The sequence below is a fragment of the Eptatretus burgeri genome, chromosome 11 (genome assembly GCF_056783735.1).
Source record: "Eptatretus burgeri isolate ZD-2024b chromosome 11, Ebu_testis_v1, whole genome shotgun sequence".
Lineage (NCBI taxonomy): Eukaryota > Metazoa > Chordata > Myxini > Myxiniformes > Myxinidae > Eptatretus > Eptatretus burgeri.
Window position 1 is genome coordinate 51,382,177 of NC_140971.1, and position 21,002 is coordinate 51,403,178.

At 44.0% G+C, this 21,002-nt stretch overlaps 1 long non-coding RNA gene across 1 annotated transcript in view; it reads left to right on the top strand.

Moving 5' to 3' along the window:
• Positions 1-19,885: 19,885 nt before the first annotated feature.
• LOC147017060 (uncharacterized) overlaps positions 19,886-21,002 on the top strand; it is a 33,339-nt gene continuing 32,222 nt past the window's right edge. Inside the window, exon 1 of the long non-coding RNA XR_015049321.1 lies at positions 19,886-20,649. This is a non-coding gene — a long non-coding RNA (uncharacterized LOC147017060). The remainder of the gene's footprint in view (positions 20,650-21,002) is intronic.

A 21,002-nucleotide genomic window follows, 5' to 3' on the forward strand; every position in this document is an offset into this window, starting at 1 on the left:
ATGAGTAGAATTCAAGAAAAGACATCAATGTACTTTTAGCATTGAATTGCAAGAACATTCGTGGACAATTCAGATAAACTTATGTGCCATATGAGATTCACATCTGGATTCCCCACATCGTAAGCCAGCGGTTCAAATGGAAACACTGAACAGGTCAACCCCAAATGATTTATTTAATTTTTTTTTTCATTCTCTTTTCGACTTCTATTCCCACTGGAAGATCTGCAAGCTGTGAACAGGTTGCCTTATGTCACAGAAGTCCCCAGGGTACATTGTGCTGTCATAGATAAAAGTAGAGGTGACATAGAGAAATGTTTATTTTATACCGAATTGAATTACTTGCGTATTACTTGGAAATGCACTTCAGAATACAGATTATTCAACATCAAAGGAGAATTGAAACATGATTACACTTGTGTCATAAAATGAAAGTATCAAAGTCAATGGATTGTAAAAGGCAACTTGTTTCATCCCACCACTTTACTTTTGAGGAATGCATTCATGGCCTTTGAAAATATTAATCAGGAAGAGAGAAGGGAAATTAAGGATGATGGCGGTGGCACGAATGCATAAAATATGAAGTTATTATGGTAAATATCCTTGTATAACCAACCCATGTGTTCATTATTTGTACAGTTTTTTTTAATCACTCCATTTACAATGCCGTGAATATATTTGCTGCGTAAAGGTCTGTCCGTTGTGTTCCATAATGAGGGTGCGTAATTGTATTCATGCGTGGGACTTTGCACATGGCTCGAGTAATTACTGAGCAGCCCCTGAGCCTATGATTGGGAGAGCTAGCTAGGCCATAGAGCGGCACAAGAAAAAAAAAATTAAAAAAAAGGGCAGCTGGCTGGTCTGGCGAGCTCTTACCTAGGCCTTTTGATTTGTGGGACTTGTCTGTCAGCTTAGTGCAAGTCTGACCTTCCTCACAGCGGTTTAAGGAGAATCAGTGAGGGGAATCAATACCTTGTAGAAGGCAACAGGGTTAAACCCCTCCAAAAAACACAATCAGCCGTGGCATGTAACGAGCTAAGCAGGATCCCAGCACTTTCTTTATGAGTATACAAGGTATTGTCGGAGTCCTTTGTGAAATTGGCCATCATCTCTCGTAGCCTTGATTTTGTTATTTCTATTTTGGTGGTGCCAACTTGTTTATTCTTTTTCTCTGTTTTTTTTTGTATTTCGTTTTGTTTTATTTATCTTTTCTCGAAGGAAAATAAAAGGACAATTTATAAAGATGGCGTTAATTATGCTGCCTGACCAGCACTTTTGTTGTGTCATTATAGTCAAGTCCAAATCAGCAGGGAGGATGAAAGGAAAAGCTAAGAAAAGGGAGTCTCAGCGTCTCACCAATTGAAAATAATTATTCGCACTGCACACGAGGCACTCGATAAAAAGACTTTAATTGGAAGGTGTGGTATCAAAGAAGCTGAACCGAAATATGACCAAAACTCCAATGCAAGAGTTCAAGATGTTCTGTTGCCACAAATTTTCACCATCATATGGGGACAGGAACTAGCTCCGTACATGGCTCAGTGCCCCAACATCGCTCCGGAAGCATCGACCTCTTCTTTATGGAAACCTTGGCCATTTCAGAATCTCTTATAAGCAGAGGCAGTGTTTGAGGTGTGCAACCCATGCGATTGCATTGGACCCCCGAGATAACAAGCGGCCCACACATGACCAATTGTGATTCACAATCTTTTGAGACAGGGCCCCCGAGGGTGGGGTCTTACTTTGCCGACAAAACATATCAACTTGTGAGTGGTGATAAACACAGCGCAAAGGGATTCCTCCATCTCAAGGAAAGAAAGCACTGTCATGTAATGAATGGATTTTAAAAAGGTTTTTTCCCTGGTCTTTAACTGGACAGAGCTATTACAAAATTAGGGGGTGATGTTCGCAGAGACAGTAAGTGGAATAATAACTATGTTTAATGTATACAAATGCAACAATAATCAAAATAAAACAAGTGCAATTCCTAATGATAATATATATATATATATATATATATATATATATATATATATATATTTATATATATATATATATATATATATATATATATATATATATATATATATATATATATATATATATATATATATATATATATATATATATATATATATATATATATATATATATATATATATTTATATGTATATATATATATATATGTATATATATATATATATATATATATATATATATATATATATGTATATATATATATATATATATGTATATATATATATCGATATTGTTTAGGAAATCTAAACGACAATTTATTGTATGATCACAAAACACCCTTCCTTAAGGCCCGGTCACACCTTGACGTTTTAGCCAACGTATGCCGATTTTTGAATTTTTTTTCTAAAACGCTGGCACACGTTGAATACGTTATGGGTAAGTTTTGATAACATTGAGAGCACGCTGAAAAACACTGCCATACGTCGTTGTACGTTGGCTTTAAACGTTGTACTTTTTGGTTGTCATCAAATTTTTTCATGCTTGAAATTTCACGACGTATGCCGGCGTATGGCTCACACGTTCCGCTACGCTGGCCACAAGTTGTATGCACGGTCTGCGATCGTTGACAGACGTCAACACATGCTACTTGTAAGTTAATCATAAGTTGAGACACGCCGAGGTAATGTTTAGCGTACCCGAAACTTATTTCTAACCTATGATTAACGTGTTGTTGGCACGTTACGCGATCATTGCCACACATCGACAGACGTTACTTTTAAGTTACTCATAGGCTGAAAGACGTCGGTATAATGGATCGTCCTTGCGTCAGCATCCACGGCCATGGCCAGGACACTTATTTGCAGCATTCTTCAAACTTTTCTTCGGCATGACGAGGATGTTCACACTTCGATGTCTAGCTTGGCTATGATTCCAATTGTCCATCGGCAGCGTCTATTTAAAATAGTCGAGTTGGAGCGTTTTAACACGTTCAGAAGAAACGCTTCAAATTTCCAAACCCCAGCGTCAAAAAACAAAGGCGAGTGACAGCAATTTACATCGTTCATTGTAAACAATGAAAATAGTTGAGTGGTACCGTTTAAAAGTCGTGGAGTGTAAAAAAAATCCAATTGTTGAGCGCAAGCATCTACTTTCAATCGTGGGGTTTGAGCGATTTAGCACGTTCAATAGAAACGATTAAAATTTCCGAACGCCAGCGTCAAAAAACAAAGGCGAGCGACAGCAATTTAAATCGTTCATTGTAAACAATAAAAATAGCTTAGTGGTACCATTTAAAAGTCGTTGAGTGTAAAAAAAAATCCAATTGTTGAGCGCAAGCGTCTACTTTCAATAGTGGAGATGCAGCCATTTAAATCGTTGAGTGGCAGCCTTTGAATAGCAAACCCCACGTCACCGGCAAAGATAAACTGCCGCACGATATGGATAAGTTAGGCTATCGTTGGGCATAGTTTGTGAATGCCGGCTTCACGATAATTATTCGTTGGTATATCGTATCTATAAGTAATCAAAGCGCTCTATGCACATTATTAGTTCATTGTGCATTTGTCCAACCCGTTATGAATAGACCTAAATCGTAAAAACAAGCTATAGCTCATTGTTGAAAAAGCCCCATAAAAAATTAGCCACAAAGAACTTCGAACAATGGTGAAAAGATGTCTCCTACCCGTGGACACGCGGACGCAAGGACGATCCATCATAACCCACATCCTCCCCCTCACACTCACCTACTACTGCCAACATGAACATACTACTACTACTAATAATACTAATACTGATACTGATACTGTTACTGCTGACATGGACATCGACTCAAAAAGGACTCGAAAACACTGTTGGGTTCCCCTTTTATGAACACCATTTTTATATACCAATTCCCAAAACCGCTGGGAACACGTCTTTATATGGCAGTTGTAAGCTAGAAACACGTTAATTTTTTTTTTTGTCGACCGGAAGACATCATTGGAATACGTCTACAAACGTCGATGTGTGTTGGGACTACGTACAGAATTGGTTCAAAGCACATCAAACATAAGTTAGAAATAAGTTTCGCGTAAAAAAGACATTACCGCGACGTGTTTCGACTTATGAGTAGCTTATAAGTAGCCTTTGTGGACGTGTGTAAGCATCCACATATCGTGTGTAAAACTTATCCCCATCGCATGCGGAACGTGTGTCATACGCCGAGTACGTCGTAAAATTTTGAACATGTTTAAAATTTATTGACGTACTCTACTTACTACGACGTACGATAGCGTACTTTAGCGTTCTACTCACGTATACCAAACTTACTCATACCGTATTTGACGTGCCCCAACGTTTTAGACACATTTTTCTTAGGTCGGCATACGCTGGCAAGATCGCCAAGGTGTGACCGCGATGTTGACACTTCCATTTCTACGGCAGTTATGATTCGAATCATTGTGCGTCATCCTTTTAATAGGCTACGTCACGACATCGTCGGCAATGCGTGCAACGCGCTCTGCCTAAAGGCCCGGTCACACCTTGACGTTTTAGCCAGCGATGGCAACGTGTTTAAATGTATGTAAAACGCTGGCTTACGTTGAACTTTTGATGTTTTTTTTTAAAGATTCGGACGTATTCATAGCGACTTGGTCTTATGTATAACGCATTGGTAACTACACAGAACGTTTCGTTGTGTTATAGATAACTTATACCAACGAATGCTGAACCTGTTGTCGGCCTACACAACCGATGCTCAACGATAGTCTAACTTGGGCATAGCGCGTTGCACGCATCGCCGACGATGTCATGGCATAGCCTATTAAAAGGCTGACGCACAACGATTCAAATCATAACTGCCGTAGAAATGGAAGGGTCAAAATCGCAGTCACACCTTGGCGATCTTGCCAGCGTATGTCGATGTAACAAAAAGTGTGTCTAAAACGTTGGGGCACGTCGAATACGGTATGGGTAAGTTTGGTATGCGCGAGTAGAACGCTAAATACGCTATCATAAGTCGTAGTAAGTAGAGTACGTCAAGAAATTTTGAACATGTTCAAAATTTTACGACGTACTCGGCGTATGACACACGTTCGCATGCGATGAGGATAAGTTTTACACATGATATGTGGACGCTTACACACGTCCACAAAGGCTACTTATAAGCTACTCATAAGTCGAAACACGTCGCGGTAATGTCTTTTTTACGCGAAACTTATTTCTAACTTATGTTTGACGTGCTTTGAACCAATTCTTTACGTAGTCCCAACACACATCGACGTATGTAGACGTATTCCAATGACGTCTTCCGGTCGACAAAAAAAAAAAAATGAATGTGTTTCTAGCTTACAACTGCCATATAAAGACGTGTTCCCAGCGGTTTTGGGAATTGGTATATAAAAATGGTGCTCATAAAAGGGGAACCCAACAGTGTTTTCGAGTCCTTTTTGAGTCGATGTCCATGTCAGCAGTTACAGTATTAGTATTAGTATTAGTATTAGTAGTAGTTTGTTCATGTTGGCAGTAGTAGGTGGGTGTGAGGGGGAGGGTGTGGGTTATGATGGATCGTCCTTGCGTCCGCGTGTCCACGGGTAGGTTCATAGGCTGCCACTCAACGATTTAAATGGCTGCATCTCCACTATTGAAAGTAGACCCTTGCGCTCAACAATTGGGTTTTTTTTACACTAAACGACTTTTAAACGGTACAACTCAGCTAGTTTCATTGTTTACAATGAACGATTTAAATTGCTGTCACTCGCCTTTGTTTTTTTTTTTTTTGTTTTTTTTTGACGCTGGGATTTGGAAATTTGAAACGTTTCTTCTGAACGTGTTAAAACGCTCAAACTCGACTATTTTAAATAGACGCTGCCGATGGACAATTGGAATCATAGCCAAGCTAGACATCAAAGTGTGAACATCCTCGTCATGCCGAAGAAAAGTTTGAAGAATGCTGCAAATAAGTGTCCTGGCCGTGGCCGTGGACGCTGACGCAAGGACGATCCATTATACCGACGTCTTTCAGCCTATGAGTAACTTAAAAGTAACGTCTGTCGACGTGTGGCAACGATCGCGTAACGTGCCAACAACACGTTAATCATAGGTAGGAAATAAGTTTCGGGTACTCTAAACATTACCTCGGCGTGTCTCAACTTATGATTAACTTACAAGTAGCATGTGTTGACGTCTGTCAACGATCGCAGACCGTGCCTACAACTTGTGGCCAGCGTAGCGGAACGTGTGAGTCATACGCCGGCATACGTCGTGAAATTTCAAGCATGAAAAAATTTGAGGACAACCGAAAAGTACAACGTTTAAAGCCAACATACAACGACGTATGGCAACGTACTACAACGTATGCCAGCGTGCTCTCAATGTTATCAAAACTTACCCATAACGTATTCAACGTGTGCCAGCGTTTTAGAAAAAAAATTCAAAAATCGGCATACGTTGGCTAAAACGTCAAGGTGTGACCGGGCCTTAAGTTAGACTATCGTTGGGCATCGGTTGTGTAGGCCGACAACAGGTTCAGCATTCGTTGGTATAAGTTATCTATAACACAACGAAACGTCTGTGTCCGTTACTAATGCGTTATACATAAGACCAAATCGCTATGAATACGTCCGAATCTTTAAAAAAAAACATCGAAAGTTCAACGTAAGCCAGCGTTTTACATACATTTTAATACGTTGCCATCGCTGGCTAAAACGTCAAGGTGTGACCGGGCCTTTAGTAAATGGACTAACACATGCACACAGTGGAATGTTGCGGTTTTAAAAATCAGAGCACCTGCCCAAAGGATGAAGCGAAACTACCCAACCAGTGCTGAAAAGCCGAAAATAGCTCAACAAAAGACGAAAATGGTTAAAAATCTTCAGAAATTAACTTTTTAGCTGCGTCGCGTTGCGAACGCTGGCTCGAAGAGAGCTCTGCGTTGTTTTTCTTCTTCTTGTTCTGGTGAAGACAAAACCTTTATGACGCGGCTCTTGGACACATTTGTCCTTGTTTCATTACAAAAGCAGCAGACCAGAAAAGGGCCTGAGGCCGAGCACAAGTGCTGGGGTGTGTTCAGTGACTAATCAGCTTGTAGAGCACTCACCAAGTGGTTTAAGCACTCAAGCAAGCACTTCCAATGATTTGGTCGATAAGGAAGATCTGGCTAGGCAAGCGATAGCAAGCCTATTGGTAATTGAACACATCCCAATGAACAGCTTTTTGCGCGAGTTTGTGTTGATGCCTGGTGGTGTCGAGTGAGATTAGGGAATAATCGTAATTCCAATCGCAAAAAATAATTTAAAATTTATCTATAGGAGCTGCCACAGGGGGATCACATTATTCTTTTTATTACTGCCAATTATTGTCCTATTATTATTGTTAATAATATTATTTTGCAATACTGTAATGTTAATATTATTTTTATTATGCGATTATCATTACTTTTATTGTTACTTTTGTCATTTGAAGTGGCCTTGGGAAAATGCCACGATGAAGTGGAACGATGCTCACGCTATACACACGTTTCAACAAGGAAAAAGACAATAAAACATTGGAATCCATCTGGATTTTGTGGAAATTGAAGCGAAAGCAACATAAGTTAAGTGAGTGTGAAAATAACATGGAGTCCTCTTACTAGTGATACGATGAAGGATTCTGAAGTGTTCGTCATAGTAATACCCTCTCCCACAACCACCGGCAGGGACGCAACACTGTACACATTTAAGAAGATAATTTGCAGCCACACCTTTGGAACTCCGGATGAGGGGGGCAAATTTAGTCGCTGCAGCCTTTTCCAGATGACCCACCATCCTCTTGGCAAGTTTATTTGGTTGAGATTGCATAAGTAACAACTTCAAATACATCGACGTCAGACAGACGAACGCCAAATTTAGTATTTTAGTGTGATAGATTGACAAGGCTCACAGGGGTCCCACTTGTCCACTATTGCATTTTGCATGGGGCTACTAAATGACATACTCTTATAAGCACAGTTGGTGTTAATGGCATGAAGATGGGTTCTCAACAGATTCACCCATGAACGCCACTTTTACAGAGTGCCACATGTTACTTGACCCGTAGTATTCACACAATATAAGCTGGACGAACATGGCTTCATGATACTGCATGATGCACATCACAGCAAAGAGGGACAAAGCAGTTATAAGACTTTTCATAACAATTTGGCAAATATCGATCAAGACCTTTTCAATTTGCAAAATCATGCAAACTATTTCGTTGCAAAAATTGTAATTGTCTTTATTAAATACGAGAAAATAGAACCCATCGCTTCGCTGACCAGAATATTAAGAGAGGGAGATGGGTAGGAGAGAGAGCGTGAGAGGGGTTGGAGGGAGAGCACGAGAGGGGTTGGAGATGTGGTGGAGTCTGCGGGCCTATGGGGAAGGGCATGGTGATGATGCATGGTGGGCGTGATGATGGGAGGAGTGGCCGTGGGGGTCGGCAAGGGATATGAGGTGTGCGCGCCGCCTGAGGCGTCGTAGTAATGCTGGAGTCGTCCGGCTCGTGCGTGTGCATACGAATAAAGGAGAGCTGCCGGGCAGAGTACGCCCGCGCTCGTACTTGCACAACACAGCCCGGCTCGACTGTCCTTCCGCTCGTGTCTGCCTGCTAAGCATCTTCCATTTCAGTACAGTACAGTTGGCGACAAGTATCTGCGGATCGGCGTGTGCAGGGTCGGCAAGTAACCCGGGCGGTTCCAAGCTACGGAGCCAAGGGTCTCACGGAGCATGGCGGAAGGTCGAGGCACGGCACACGGACGTGTACCCGTGTTCGGGGAAGATGAGTTCGAGTTGTTTTCTGAACAGTTAGGTTGCTACTTTCGGGCGAATGATGTAGAGGATGAAGAGAAACGCAAGGCGATCTTGCTCGCCTCGCTATCAATGGAGCACTACCGCCTGCTGAGTGATTTGGTGGCTCCAAATAGACCCAGTGATGATGTGCTATCCTTTCAGGACATCGTGGCGAAAATGAAGACCCACTTGGCGCCGGAGAAGTCGTTACATCTCGCGCGGTTCCAGTTCGATCACCTCGCTAAGGGTGGCGAGGAGTGCGTTGCGGACTTCGTAGCACGAGTGAAGCATTCGGCTGTGCCGTGCAAATTCACGGCAGAGGAGCGTCCGACAAGGCTCAGAGATCGTTTTATTTCTAGTCTGTGAGACGCAAAGATGGTAGCGGCTATCCTGCGATTAACCGACATCACATTCGACTCGGCGGTCGTGACTGCTTCGTCTGTCGAGCAGACGCTCACGGATGTCCGCGCCATTGCTGGCCAGGACGCAATGAGTAGCTCCAGCTGGAGCATGGCGGCTAATCCCGAAGTCCATGCGGTAACCGCACAAGTGCCGCGAGTCACGCAGCCCGGAGTCCGAGCGGTGGCTCAAGTGCCGCAGGTCGCACGCGCGCCTGGCGGTGCGGGACGAGGGGCACCGCAGCACGGTCGCACTGGGAGCGAAGGGGCACCGCAGCACAATCGCACCGGGAGCGAGGGGGAAACCGCAGCACGGTCGCGCCTGGAGCGAGGGGGCACTGCAGCACGGTCACACCTGGAGCGAATGGACTTTCCGCGGCTGCTGGGGGTGTGGGGGTCCGCACCTGCGACAAATGTGCCCGTATAAGAACACCGTGTGTTTGCATTGTCACAAGGTGGGACATTTGAAGCGTGTGTGTCGGATGGCGGGGGCCTCCGTTGGGGTCTTGGATGACGAGGTGCGAGAGGACCCCAGTGACCTGGAGATCGGCCTGACAATGCCGGCGAGCCAGAGCGGGAGATGCAACCACGGTTGAGTCTGTTTTCCGTTGGTTCGGAGATGACGACGCCTTTCACGGTTGAGGTCGAAGTGAATGGCCAACCGACTGTGTTTTGCGTGGATACCGGGGCGGCAGTGTCGGTCATGGATGAGCGGGCGGCTCGTGGTCTTCGCGGTATTCGCCTGGTCAAGACGGCCTTGTCGTTATACACGTACACCGGTGAGGTGATTGCACCGCTTGCGAGGGCCGACGTCTCAGTGCGCTACCGAGATCGACGCGCCCAGCTCTCGGTGTTCGTTGTACGAGGGGAGGGGCCCCCACTGTTGGGTCGAGACTGGCTGGCGCACCTCGGACTGGGTCTCCGGTTCGTACCTCCAGATGTGCCAGTACTCTCTTCGAGGCCTTCGTCGAGTACCGAGGGCGAGGCTCTGGCGGGCGGCGAGAGCCATATCAGCTCTCGCGATGAGTTCCCGCGCTTCACTCGCGATGAGTTCCCGCGCTTTGGTAGGGTTCGTGAGGCAATGCGCGTTGGTGTTGTGCAGGCAGCTTCGACAGGTGACGGTGAGCCCGTGGCGTTAGAAGGAGTCGCGAGTCACAACATCGAGTCGACAACCAAGAAGCGGACTCGTGATGTGGGTTGTTGTTCATGGCATATGTGCTTTTCCTTGCTCTAGTGATGCAGTTTAATGTTGTTGAAATAAATGCCAGCAGTTCTCGTGTGAGAGTGGATTTGGCGGAGATCAGTCAATGGGAGTTGGATTATGATCAATGTGATGTGGGGGCTTCAGGGGCGGTGGTGGCAAATAAAAAGGTTGAGTTGGCCGTCCACTGTCCCGGGCCGCAGGTAATTGCTTTGTCATGTGCTGGGATTTTATCAAAAAAGCGCGCTGTACGGAAAAATGAATTTGCGATGCTTCGAATAATATTCGTAGTGATTTATAACGAGCCTATGATTGCAGTGTGGTTTAAGTGGAGTTGCTCCCGTCTAGCGGCCGTGTGGGTCTCGGAGATCGACTCGGAACCAAGACTGGTGCCCTGGTCGGCGTTACCCCCACCTCTGATTGAGAGCGCAACTCTCTGTGTTCGCTCAAGGCCGTTGGGACGGGCGTTGGCGTCTCAACTGATTGTGGTGCGTGAGTTGTTTTGGCGCATTAAATGCATGCAGCCAGCGGCGCTGTTCAGTGCCCCCGGCCAAGGTCTAAGGCTGGCGCCACGACTTCCAGATAGCGGGCTGCCGGCCTCGGGATGTTTATCTACGTCGGGTCTGCCTGGGGGGAGTGGGCCGGAGGCGTTTGATGGTGCCGGGGGAGGTTGGCTCGAAAGGTCATTACGACCTTGGCGAGGGCCATGTCAGCATGGGCCGCCTGGGGGCGTTTTTGCTGCGTAATGCTGCTGTGCTTCTCATTTTGCTGCTTCATATCGGTAACGCGGTCAGACCTGACCTTTGCTGCTCCACTCGCTCGCATCGACACATTATATGATGTGGTGTGCTATTATACTTTGCTATTTTCATTTTATTTCCATGATTATTATACGAAGTCCTTCGTGTTCTGCATGCTTCTTATAATGGTAATCAGTTAATAATCATAGTTTTAGGGGGGAGGAGTGTGGTGGAGTCTGCGGGCCTATGGGGAAGGGCATGGTGATGATGCATGGTGGGCGTGATGATGGGAGGAGTGGCCGTGGGGGTCGGCAAGGGATATGAGGTGTGCGCGCCGCCTGAGGCGTCGTAGTAATGCTGGAGTCGTCCGGCTCGTGCGTGTGCATATGAATAAAGGAGAGCTGCCGGGCAGAGTACGCCCGCGCTCGTACTTGCACAACACAGCCCGGCTCGACTGTCCTTCCGCTCGTGTCTGCCTGCTAAGCATCTTTCATTTCAGTACAGTACAGGAGAGAACGTGAGAGGGGTGGGAGAGAACGCGAGAGGGGTGGGAGAGAACGCGAGAGGGGTGGGAGAGAACGCGAGAGGGGTGGGAGAGAACGCGAGAGGGGTGGGAGAGAACACGAGAGAGGTGGGAGAGAACGCGAGAGGGGTGGGAGAGAGAACGTGAGAGGGGTTGGAGGGAGAGCACGAGAGGGGTGGGAGAGAACGTGAGAGGGGTGGGAGAGAACGCGAGAGGGGTGGGAGAGAACGCGAGAGGGGTGGGAGAGAGAACGCGAGAGGGGTGGGAGAGAGAACGCGAGAGGGGTGGGAGAGAGAACGCGAGAGGGGTGGGAGAGAGAGAGAGAGCGTGAGAGCGGTGGGAGAGAGAGTGCGACAAGGGTGAGAGAGAGCGCGACAAGGGTGAGAGAGAGAGAAAGCGACAGGGGTGGAAAAGAAAACGCGACAGGGGTGAGAGAGAGAGAGAGAGAGAGAGAGAGAGAGAGAGAGAGAGAGAGAGAGAGAGAGAGAGAGAGAGAGAGAGAGAGAGAGAGAGAGAGAGAGAGAGAGAGAGAGAGAGAGAGAGAGAGAGAGAGAGAGAGAGAGAGAGAGAGAATGAATGAGAGGGGTGGGAGAGAGAGTGCGACAAGGGTGAGAGAGAGCGCGACAAGGGTGAGAGAGAGAGAGAAAGCGACAGGGGTGGAAAAGAGAACGTGACAGGGGTGTGAGAGAGAGAGAGAGAGAGAGAGAGAGAGAGAGAGAGAGAGAGAGAGAGAGAGAGAGAGAGAGAGAGAGAGAGAGAGAGAGAGAGAGAGAGAGAGAGAGAGAGAGAGAGCACGACAGGGGTGAAAGAGAGAGAGAGAGAGAGAGGGTGAGAGAGAGAGCATGACAGGGGTGGGAGAGAGAGATAGAGAGAGAGAGAGAGAGAGAGACAGAGAGAGAGAGAGAGAGAGACAGAGAGACAGAGAGACAGAGAGAGAGAGAGAGAGAGAGAGAGAGAGAGCACGACAGGGGTGAAAGAGAGAGAGAGAGAGAGAGAGAGAGAGAGAGAGAGAGAGAGAGAGAGAGAGAGAGAGAGAGAGAGAGAGAGAGAGAGAGAGAGAGAGAGAGAGAGACAGAGAGAGAGAGAGAGAGAGAGAGAGAGAGAGAGAGAGAGAGACAGAGAGAGAGAGAGAGAGAGAGAGAGAGAGAGAGAGAGAGAGAGAGAGAGAGAGAGAGAGAGAGAGAATGAATGAGAGGGTTGGGAGAGAGAGAGCATGAGAGGGGTGGGAGAGAGAGAGCGCAAGAGGGGTGGGAGAGAGAGAGCACAAGAGGGGTGGGAGAGTTAGTGTGACAGAGGTCGGAGAGTGAGAGAGCGTGACAGGGGTGAAAGAGCGCGCGAGAGGGGTGGGAGAGAGTGTGACAGGGGTGGGAGAGAGTGCGAGGTGGGTGGGAGAGAGAGTGTGAGAGTGGTGGGAGAGAGGGAGCATGACAGGAGTGGGAGAGAGAGCACGAGAGGGGTGGGGGAGAGAGAGAGGGAGAGGGAGAGGAAGTTTAACGTCCATCAAAGAGAAAGGACACACATTGATGAATCACCCTGCCATTGAAACACTGGGCTGACAGTTTATCGTTGGGATGAGATTTAAATCCAGGCTACACAGATTAGAGCAAGCATGCGTAACTCTCGGCTATCCTGCCATGGTGTGGGGATTCGTTGCTTTGTATTTTGTAGCCACTGAAAACATTTTTCAATTCTCTCTTGAACTCATTCTAATCCTCTAATTTATTTTGCGTTCATAACTCCGGAGATGTCCCTCTGGAGAATCAAGCCATGGTATTGCCATGGAAACTTGTAGAGGTCAAAGCTTGAGGAGTGCTCGCCAAGTGGGTTAAGTACTCAAGCAAGCACTCCAACGAAACGGTTCAAGAAACTTAAAAAAACAGGCATACACACCTCGGGAGAGTCCCTTTACAAATCCAAATCTACCAATTTGTACCACATCTGTGTGTGCTGTCTGCATACATCTTCGTGCTTGCAACACCTTCCAACTGCACAACCTTTGCCCACCTATGTTCAGCTCATTCCAAATCAGATTTGTATATGCTACACTCTGGGGGAGCCATTTTAAATTCAAAATGAAATTGTCAGTCCTTAAAAACGCTCTCCCCCCACACAAAATATATTCCTCCGACCACCTCATGGTCCATGCTAACCTTGCACTCGCAAATCCCACACACTGCACCACGTAACCAAGTATGCAGGCACACACACACACAAACCTGCAGTGAGTCCCTTTACAAATCCAAATCTACCCATTTGTATCACATCCATGTGTGCTGTGTACATCCAGTGCCTATAGAAAGTCTACACCCCCTTTCAAATTTTTCTCCAATTATTGCCTTATAGTCTGAAATGAAATTGCATTAAATCAGACTTTTTCCACCTTCAGTTGCACATCATAACCCACAACTTCCAAGTGCAAAACAAATTCTACAAATTTCAGAAAATTAATTATACAATACAAAACTAGAATATATTTGCTGGATAAATATCCACCCACCTCATAAACTGTAAATTAGCTCAGGTGTAACCAATCACCTTCAAAATCACACACCAAGTTAATTGGCCTCCACCTGTGTTAAATTGCAATGATTCTGATTATTTCAGAACAAAACTAGAAGCGCACTCAGTGGAGCGCATACCTCCACCACGTAATGCCTGATCCAGGAGAACATATCGGGCCCAATACATTTTTGAAATATCATGCTATACAGCACTATATCATTTTTGGCCCCATCTCTCAATGTTGAAGAATCACTTTTATAATTATATAATTCTCTTATCCAGATCCAGATTCGGATCTTCACCAAAATCGAATCAATTTGTCCAAATATTTCAAAGGCCTTGAATATCCATTGGAGCACAGTCAAGACAATCATTATGTAGTGGAAGGTATACGGTACCAGCAAGACCCTGCCTAGATCAGGCCGTCCCTCCAAACTGGATGACCATGCAAGGAGGAGACTGATCAGACAGGACACCAATAGGCCACCGACAACTTTGAAAGAGCTACAGGCCTTTATGGCAAAGACTTGTCACTGTGTGCATGTGACAACAATATCCCAAACACTGCACAAGTCTGGCCTGTATGGTAGTGTGGCAAGAAGGAAGCCATGACTCAAAAAAGCTCAGCTTGATTCCCGTTTGAGGTATGCAAAAAAACACTTCAGAGATTCTGAAGCTATGCAGCAAAACGTTTTGTGGTCTGACGAAACCAAGATGGAGCTTTTTGGCCTGAATGCAAAATGTTACGTTTTGCACAAACCCAACACAGCACATCACCCAGAGAACACCATCCCGACTGTGAAGCATGGATGTGGCAGCATCATGTTATGGGGAAGTTTCTCATCAGCAGGGACTGGGACACTTGTCATGATGGAAGGGAAAATGGAGGGAGCAAAATACAGAAAAATCCTGGATGAAAACCTGCTGCCCTCTGCAAGAAAGCTGAAATTTGGATGGAAGTTCACCTTTCAGCATGAGAACATTCCGAAACACACAGACAAACCTACACTGGAGTCGCTAAGGACCAAAAAGATAAATGTCCTTGAGTGGTCCAGTCAGAGCCCCGACCAAAATCCAATCGAAAATTTATGTCATGACTTCAAGATTGGTGTCCATCAATACACCCCATGCAACTTGACTGGGCTTGAAGAGTTGTTTTTTTTTTTTTACAGAAGAATGGGAAAATGTTGCCCAATCAAGTTGTGCAAAGTTGGGAGAGAGTTATCCCAACACACTCACAACTGTAATTGCAGTCAAATGTGCTTCCACCAAGTATGAACGCAAGGGGTGGACACTTATCCAACCAAGATATTTTAGTTTTGTGTTTTCAATTAATTTTCTGAAATTTGTGGAATTGTTTTTCACTTTTCATTGGAAGTTGTGGTTTACAATGTGAAAATAACGGTGCAAAAAGTCTGATTTAATTCGAGGCCATAAAGATGCGGTTCCCAAACCCAGGGTTACGACCAAAATAAGGGTCACGAGGGTGTTTCTAAGGGTCACAAGACAATCTCAAAAAAGAAATATTGGTATTAAAAATGGATCACTTCACTGGCACAATATGAATGATTATTTTTACATTTTTATTTTAATTCAATTTTTTTATGTTTTTCTTTTGTATTCTGAATCATTCAAGTTTTTATTATATTTTTCGATGTGTTTTATAATATTTGCTTTATTAATAAAAATGTTCGAATAAATTTAGAACTCTTTTCGTTCCAGATCTGCCCTTTAACTGGAAAAATGGCCCAACACAAAACACAAATGCAGTATAAACCTGACTTTTTGAAATATGGCTTCACCGAGATGAGAGAACCATCTGGGAATGTCTGACCTCAGTGTGTTTAGTGTGTGCAAGTCCTCGCCAACAAATCTATGAATGAAAACAAATTGAAACATCATGTACATTCAGTTCATCCAAAGTTTGTCGAAAAGCCACTGAACAAAGAACAACAAGAGAAGGATAATGAAGTCACTGGAAGGAAAAAGCAGAACAAATAAAATGAAGTCAGATTAATGCTTCATCGAGTTCAGCGTTTTCTCTGGAGAAAGCTTCCTTGGCATCCTTTGAAGCGGCGTGGCATATTGCAAGATGCAAAATGCCTCACAACATTGGAGAAGAGCTGGTGAAGCCAGCAGTAGTGGCAATGGTGAAAACCGTTTCCAGAGCAGATGTTGCCAAGAAGATGGAATCGGTACCACTTTCTGACAATAGCATTAAACGTCGAATTGATCTCATTTCAGATAATGTTTTGGTTTAACTGATTGTGGCGCTGAAACAATGCAGGACAATTTTCGTTGCAGACGGAAGAATCTGTGGACATTGCAGGTGACCCTCAACTCATCGTTTTTGTAAGGTACAGAGAAGATAACATTCTGGAAGAATTTCTTTTCCGCAATGCCCTATCAAGTACCATCACTGGAGAAGACATCTTTAATATGATGAACATTTTTTTTCAAGAAACATGATCTACACTGGTTGAATTGTTTGGCTGTGTGCATTGACGTTGCTCCAGCTATGATGGGAAGCCGTGTGGGTTTTGTTGCTCATGTTAATGCAGAAAACCCTGATGTTATAATAATTCACTGTTTCTTACATTAGGAAAACCTTGCCTCTCAACATTTGCAACTGGACCTTCATGTAGTTCTCATTGATGCTATCCAAATTGTGAATTTCATCAAGGCCAGGGTTTTAAACTCATGTATTTTCCATAGCATGTGTGAAGAGATGGGATCACGGCACCAGGTCTTGCTGTTCCACTCTGATGTTCGTTGGCTCTCTTGAGGGAAGATTCTCGCAAGAATTATTGAACTAAAGACGGAAATTGAATTTTTTTTTTTTAGTTGAGAAGAAACATGTGCTGGAAAATTGCTTTAAAGATTCTGCTTGGTTGGCAAAGCTTGCTTGTGTGACATATTCATGCATCTGAATGAACAGAATTCACACATGCAGGGTCAAAATCATACCATGGTGGACATTGGTGAAAAAATTGTCTCATTCTTGAAAAAAAACTTTCTCTTTGGAGAGAAAAACTGGGAAAGGAAAAACGGCTAGTTTTCCAGAACTGAGTGTTGTGCTGGAAGATACGTTAGAAATATCCCTTGTTGACGTTAAAAGTATTTTCGAAGATCATCTGAAGAACCTACAGGAAGAAATGGACAGGTATTTTCCAGAAAACGTTGATCTCAATAAGCATAGTTGAATCAGGGATGTGTTCAATGTGAACGACAGTGAAGTTGAAGAAGATATTCCAGGATTTCAAGAGGAACTTGGAGAACTCCAGGAAAATCAAGTGCAGAAGCAATGATATGAAAACCTCCAGTATTCAAAATTTTGGACCCAACTTAAGGATAAGCCCATTTTGACTCGAGGGGATGAAATAGCTCTTCTCCCTTTTCCAACAATATATCTCTGTGAACAAGGATTTTCAGGTCTTGTTGCAATTAAGATGAAAGCAAGGATCCATGTAGATTACCTGGCATGACTTGTGTTGTGATCTGTCCATCAATATAAAACCAAACTTTGAGGAGCTTACACAAAAATGAAGCCAGCATCATGGCTGCCACTGAGAAAATCTTTGATTGTGTTATAAAGTATCATTTTCATGTAAATTTGTTTTTCATTTAGTCCAATTAAAAATTCTTTGAAATTTATTATGCTTTGGTAAGTAATTCAAAAAAAGATATGAATAAACACAACGTATCTATATATTAATACTGAAGGACCAATTTTGTGCTCCTCCTCGCGGTCGCGTCACGTTTTTCTCATTACTGTGACCTGGACTGAAAAAACCGTACCTATAAGAGTGCATCGCACATCGTGCCAATAGTCAAACTTCAACTCTGAAGCAGAATAAACAATTTTCGTTTTACATTCGTTACGTGGCGACGTGTGACGTCACCGCTGAGAGGCATCAGGATGTCATGACATCATCGGTCATTCGCTGACGTAATTACGTCTGTCGTCGACAGACCGTTAACGCTGAGAGGTGTAATTCCACTCCTCGAAAATAGTGTCTGCAATGTAAAACCCTCTTCTGCACATGCTGACTACCTCAGAATGTGAATTTGACACAAAAAAATGTAACAAGAAACATTGTATCTTCTATATATTAACACTGAAGGACCAATTTTGTGCTCATCCTAGCGGTCGCGTCACGTTTTTCTCGGTACTGTGACCTGGACTGAAAGAAACTTCGTACCTGTAAGAGTGCATCGCACATAGTGGCAATAGTCAACTTTCAACTCTGAAGCAGATTAAACACTTTTCATTGAGACGGAGGTGAGGAGTGAAGAGGCGGGGGGCAAGGTAAGCAAATTTTTGGGCGGGGGTAAGCAAATTGAAAGCGGGAGATGGGGGGAAATGGCGCGGGGGATGGGCTGAATTAGGTGGGGTTGAGTGTGAGGGGTGGAAAGAGGGGCGGGGGCCCGGGGGCAAGTGGGGCAGGGAATCAAGAGACCAGTGTGTGTGTGTAATCAAGAGACATATATATATATATATATATATATATATATATATATATATATATATATATATATATATATATATATATATATATATATATATATATATATATATATCTTCTTCTTCTTCTCCTTTCGGCTGCTCCCGTTAGGGGTCGCCACAGCGGATCATCCGATCCGCATTGTGATTTGGCACATGTTTTACGCCGGATGCCCTTCCTGACGCAACCCTGGTCGCCTCTTACGACACAGGGATATGGTACACCTATTTTAACCGGGGTATACACCGGCCCAGTACACTGGTACTCATTTCGCCGACCTCGGAAGGATGACAGGCTGAGTCAACCCCTGGTGAATTAATTCAGTGGCCCAACGGGGCTTGAACTCAGGACCTCTTGGATCCCAAGCCGCTGCCTAACCACTGCGCCAACACACCAGGCTATATATATATATATATATATATATATATATATATATATATATATATATATATATATATATATATATATATATATATATATATATATATATATATATATATATATATATATATATATATATATATATATATATATATATATATATATATATATATATATATATATATATATATATATATATATATATATATATATATATATATATATATATATATATATATATATATATATATATATATATATATATATATATATATATATATATATATATATATATATATATACATATATATATATACACACAGACACATACATATAGCCTGGTGTTGGCTTAGTGGTTAGGGTGGTGGCTTGGGATCCCAGGGTCCTGAGTTCAAGCCCCGTTGGCTGCTGAATTAACACCAGGGGGTTGACTCAGCCTGTCATCCTTCCGAGGTCGGTGAAATGAGTACCAGTGTACTGGTCCCGGTGTATGCCCTGGTAAGAATAGGTGTACCATATCCCTGTGTGTCGTAAGAGGCGACCAGGGTTGGCGTCAGGAAAGGCATCCGGCCATAAAACATTGCCTCAAGAAAAAGCCAAACCCCTGCACAGCAGGGAAAAATGGCTGTAAAAACGGTCATTTTTATTATATATATATATATATACACACACACACACAGTCAACCCCCGGTTCATCGCCGGTTTTCCTTTGGAACGTAACTAATTTTTTCTGTGGTTTCCCCCGGTACATCGCGCAAATAATGTATAAAATATAAATTATTTAAGCAATAAATTATAATGCGTGGTGCTCGAAAGTATCTTCATAATAAAGCAAACAAAAAAAAATTGTGTTTGTCGACACAACGCACGGAACAAAGACAGAGAGCGCGCTATTCATTTCTCCTTGGCGCTGATTGGCTGCTGTCCACGGGGCGCCCTCTCGCTGTCTTGATTGTTTCGCTTGTGAACGACACAGATATTTTCTACGTTTTTTTCTCCAAGCCCAACGATGCCGCCCAAAGGAAAAACGTTTGCCGCGGTTGGGCGCCATTACGGTTTGAATGAATCGACCATACGCTACATCAAGAAGGACGAAGCCAACATCAGCGCTTTACATTCGCAACGCCCTGCAGCACCTCGTGGAGGCCATGGATTCCGACGACAATTTTTCTCTGAGGGCGTATTGGCGTGATTTCACGAAAGCAACGTGTCTCCAATAATTCAGAAGGCTCTACAAGAAATGAAAACAGAAACCTTAAACGCCTGTTGGAAGAAGCTGTGGCCAGAATGCGTCCACGAATACAAGGCCTTTTCTCCACACGAAATTCACCATTCGGCAATCGATAAGGCGGTCAAGCTGGCGAAGATTCTAGGAGGAGGATTCAACGACATGATGCACGACGAAGTGAATGACCTCATCGAAACCAACTCTGACCCATTAATGGACGAGGATTTGGCTGAGATTACGAATTCTGCATGCGAGGAGGAGGAGGAACAATCTGATCAATCGCAGGAGCACGACGACGAAGGCCTATCACTTGAGCGCTTCGCAACAATGGCGAAAACTCTCCTGACCACCATGAAGAAACAACACCAGCAACTGCCCATCACAATGTTTTTGCAACGTTACTGAGTTTACAGTAAGCATTTTTATGCTTCAAATGTTTTCTTTATGTGTTTAATTGAGATTAAAATGTTTTTTGTGGAGGCGTCCATTCATCGCGGATTTTCACTTACCACGGGAGGGTTTGGAACGTAACCCCCGCGAGAAACGGGGGATTACTGTATATATATCTTTCTCTGATTGGGCCACACACGCTCTGTGGGATGAGAACGCCTGCCTATATTGTATTTCTGAATGATGATACCATTAATAACAAACCAAAGAGAGGGTTAGGCAGTAGCTTCAAGAGAATTGTATAAACTTCCTTTTCAAACAACTATGTTAGACTCAATGAGTAGCTTATACACAGACTGTATCCATGAGAAGGAT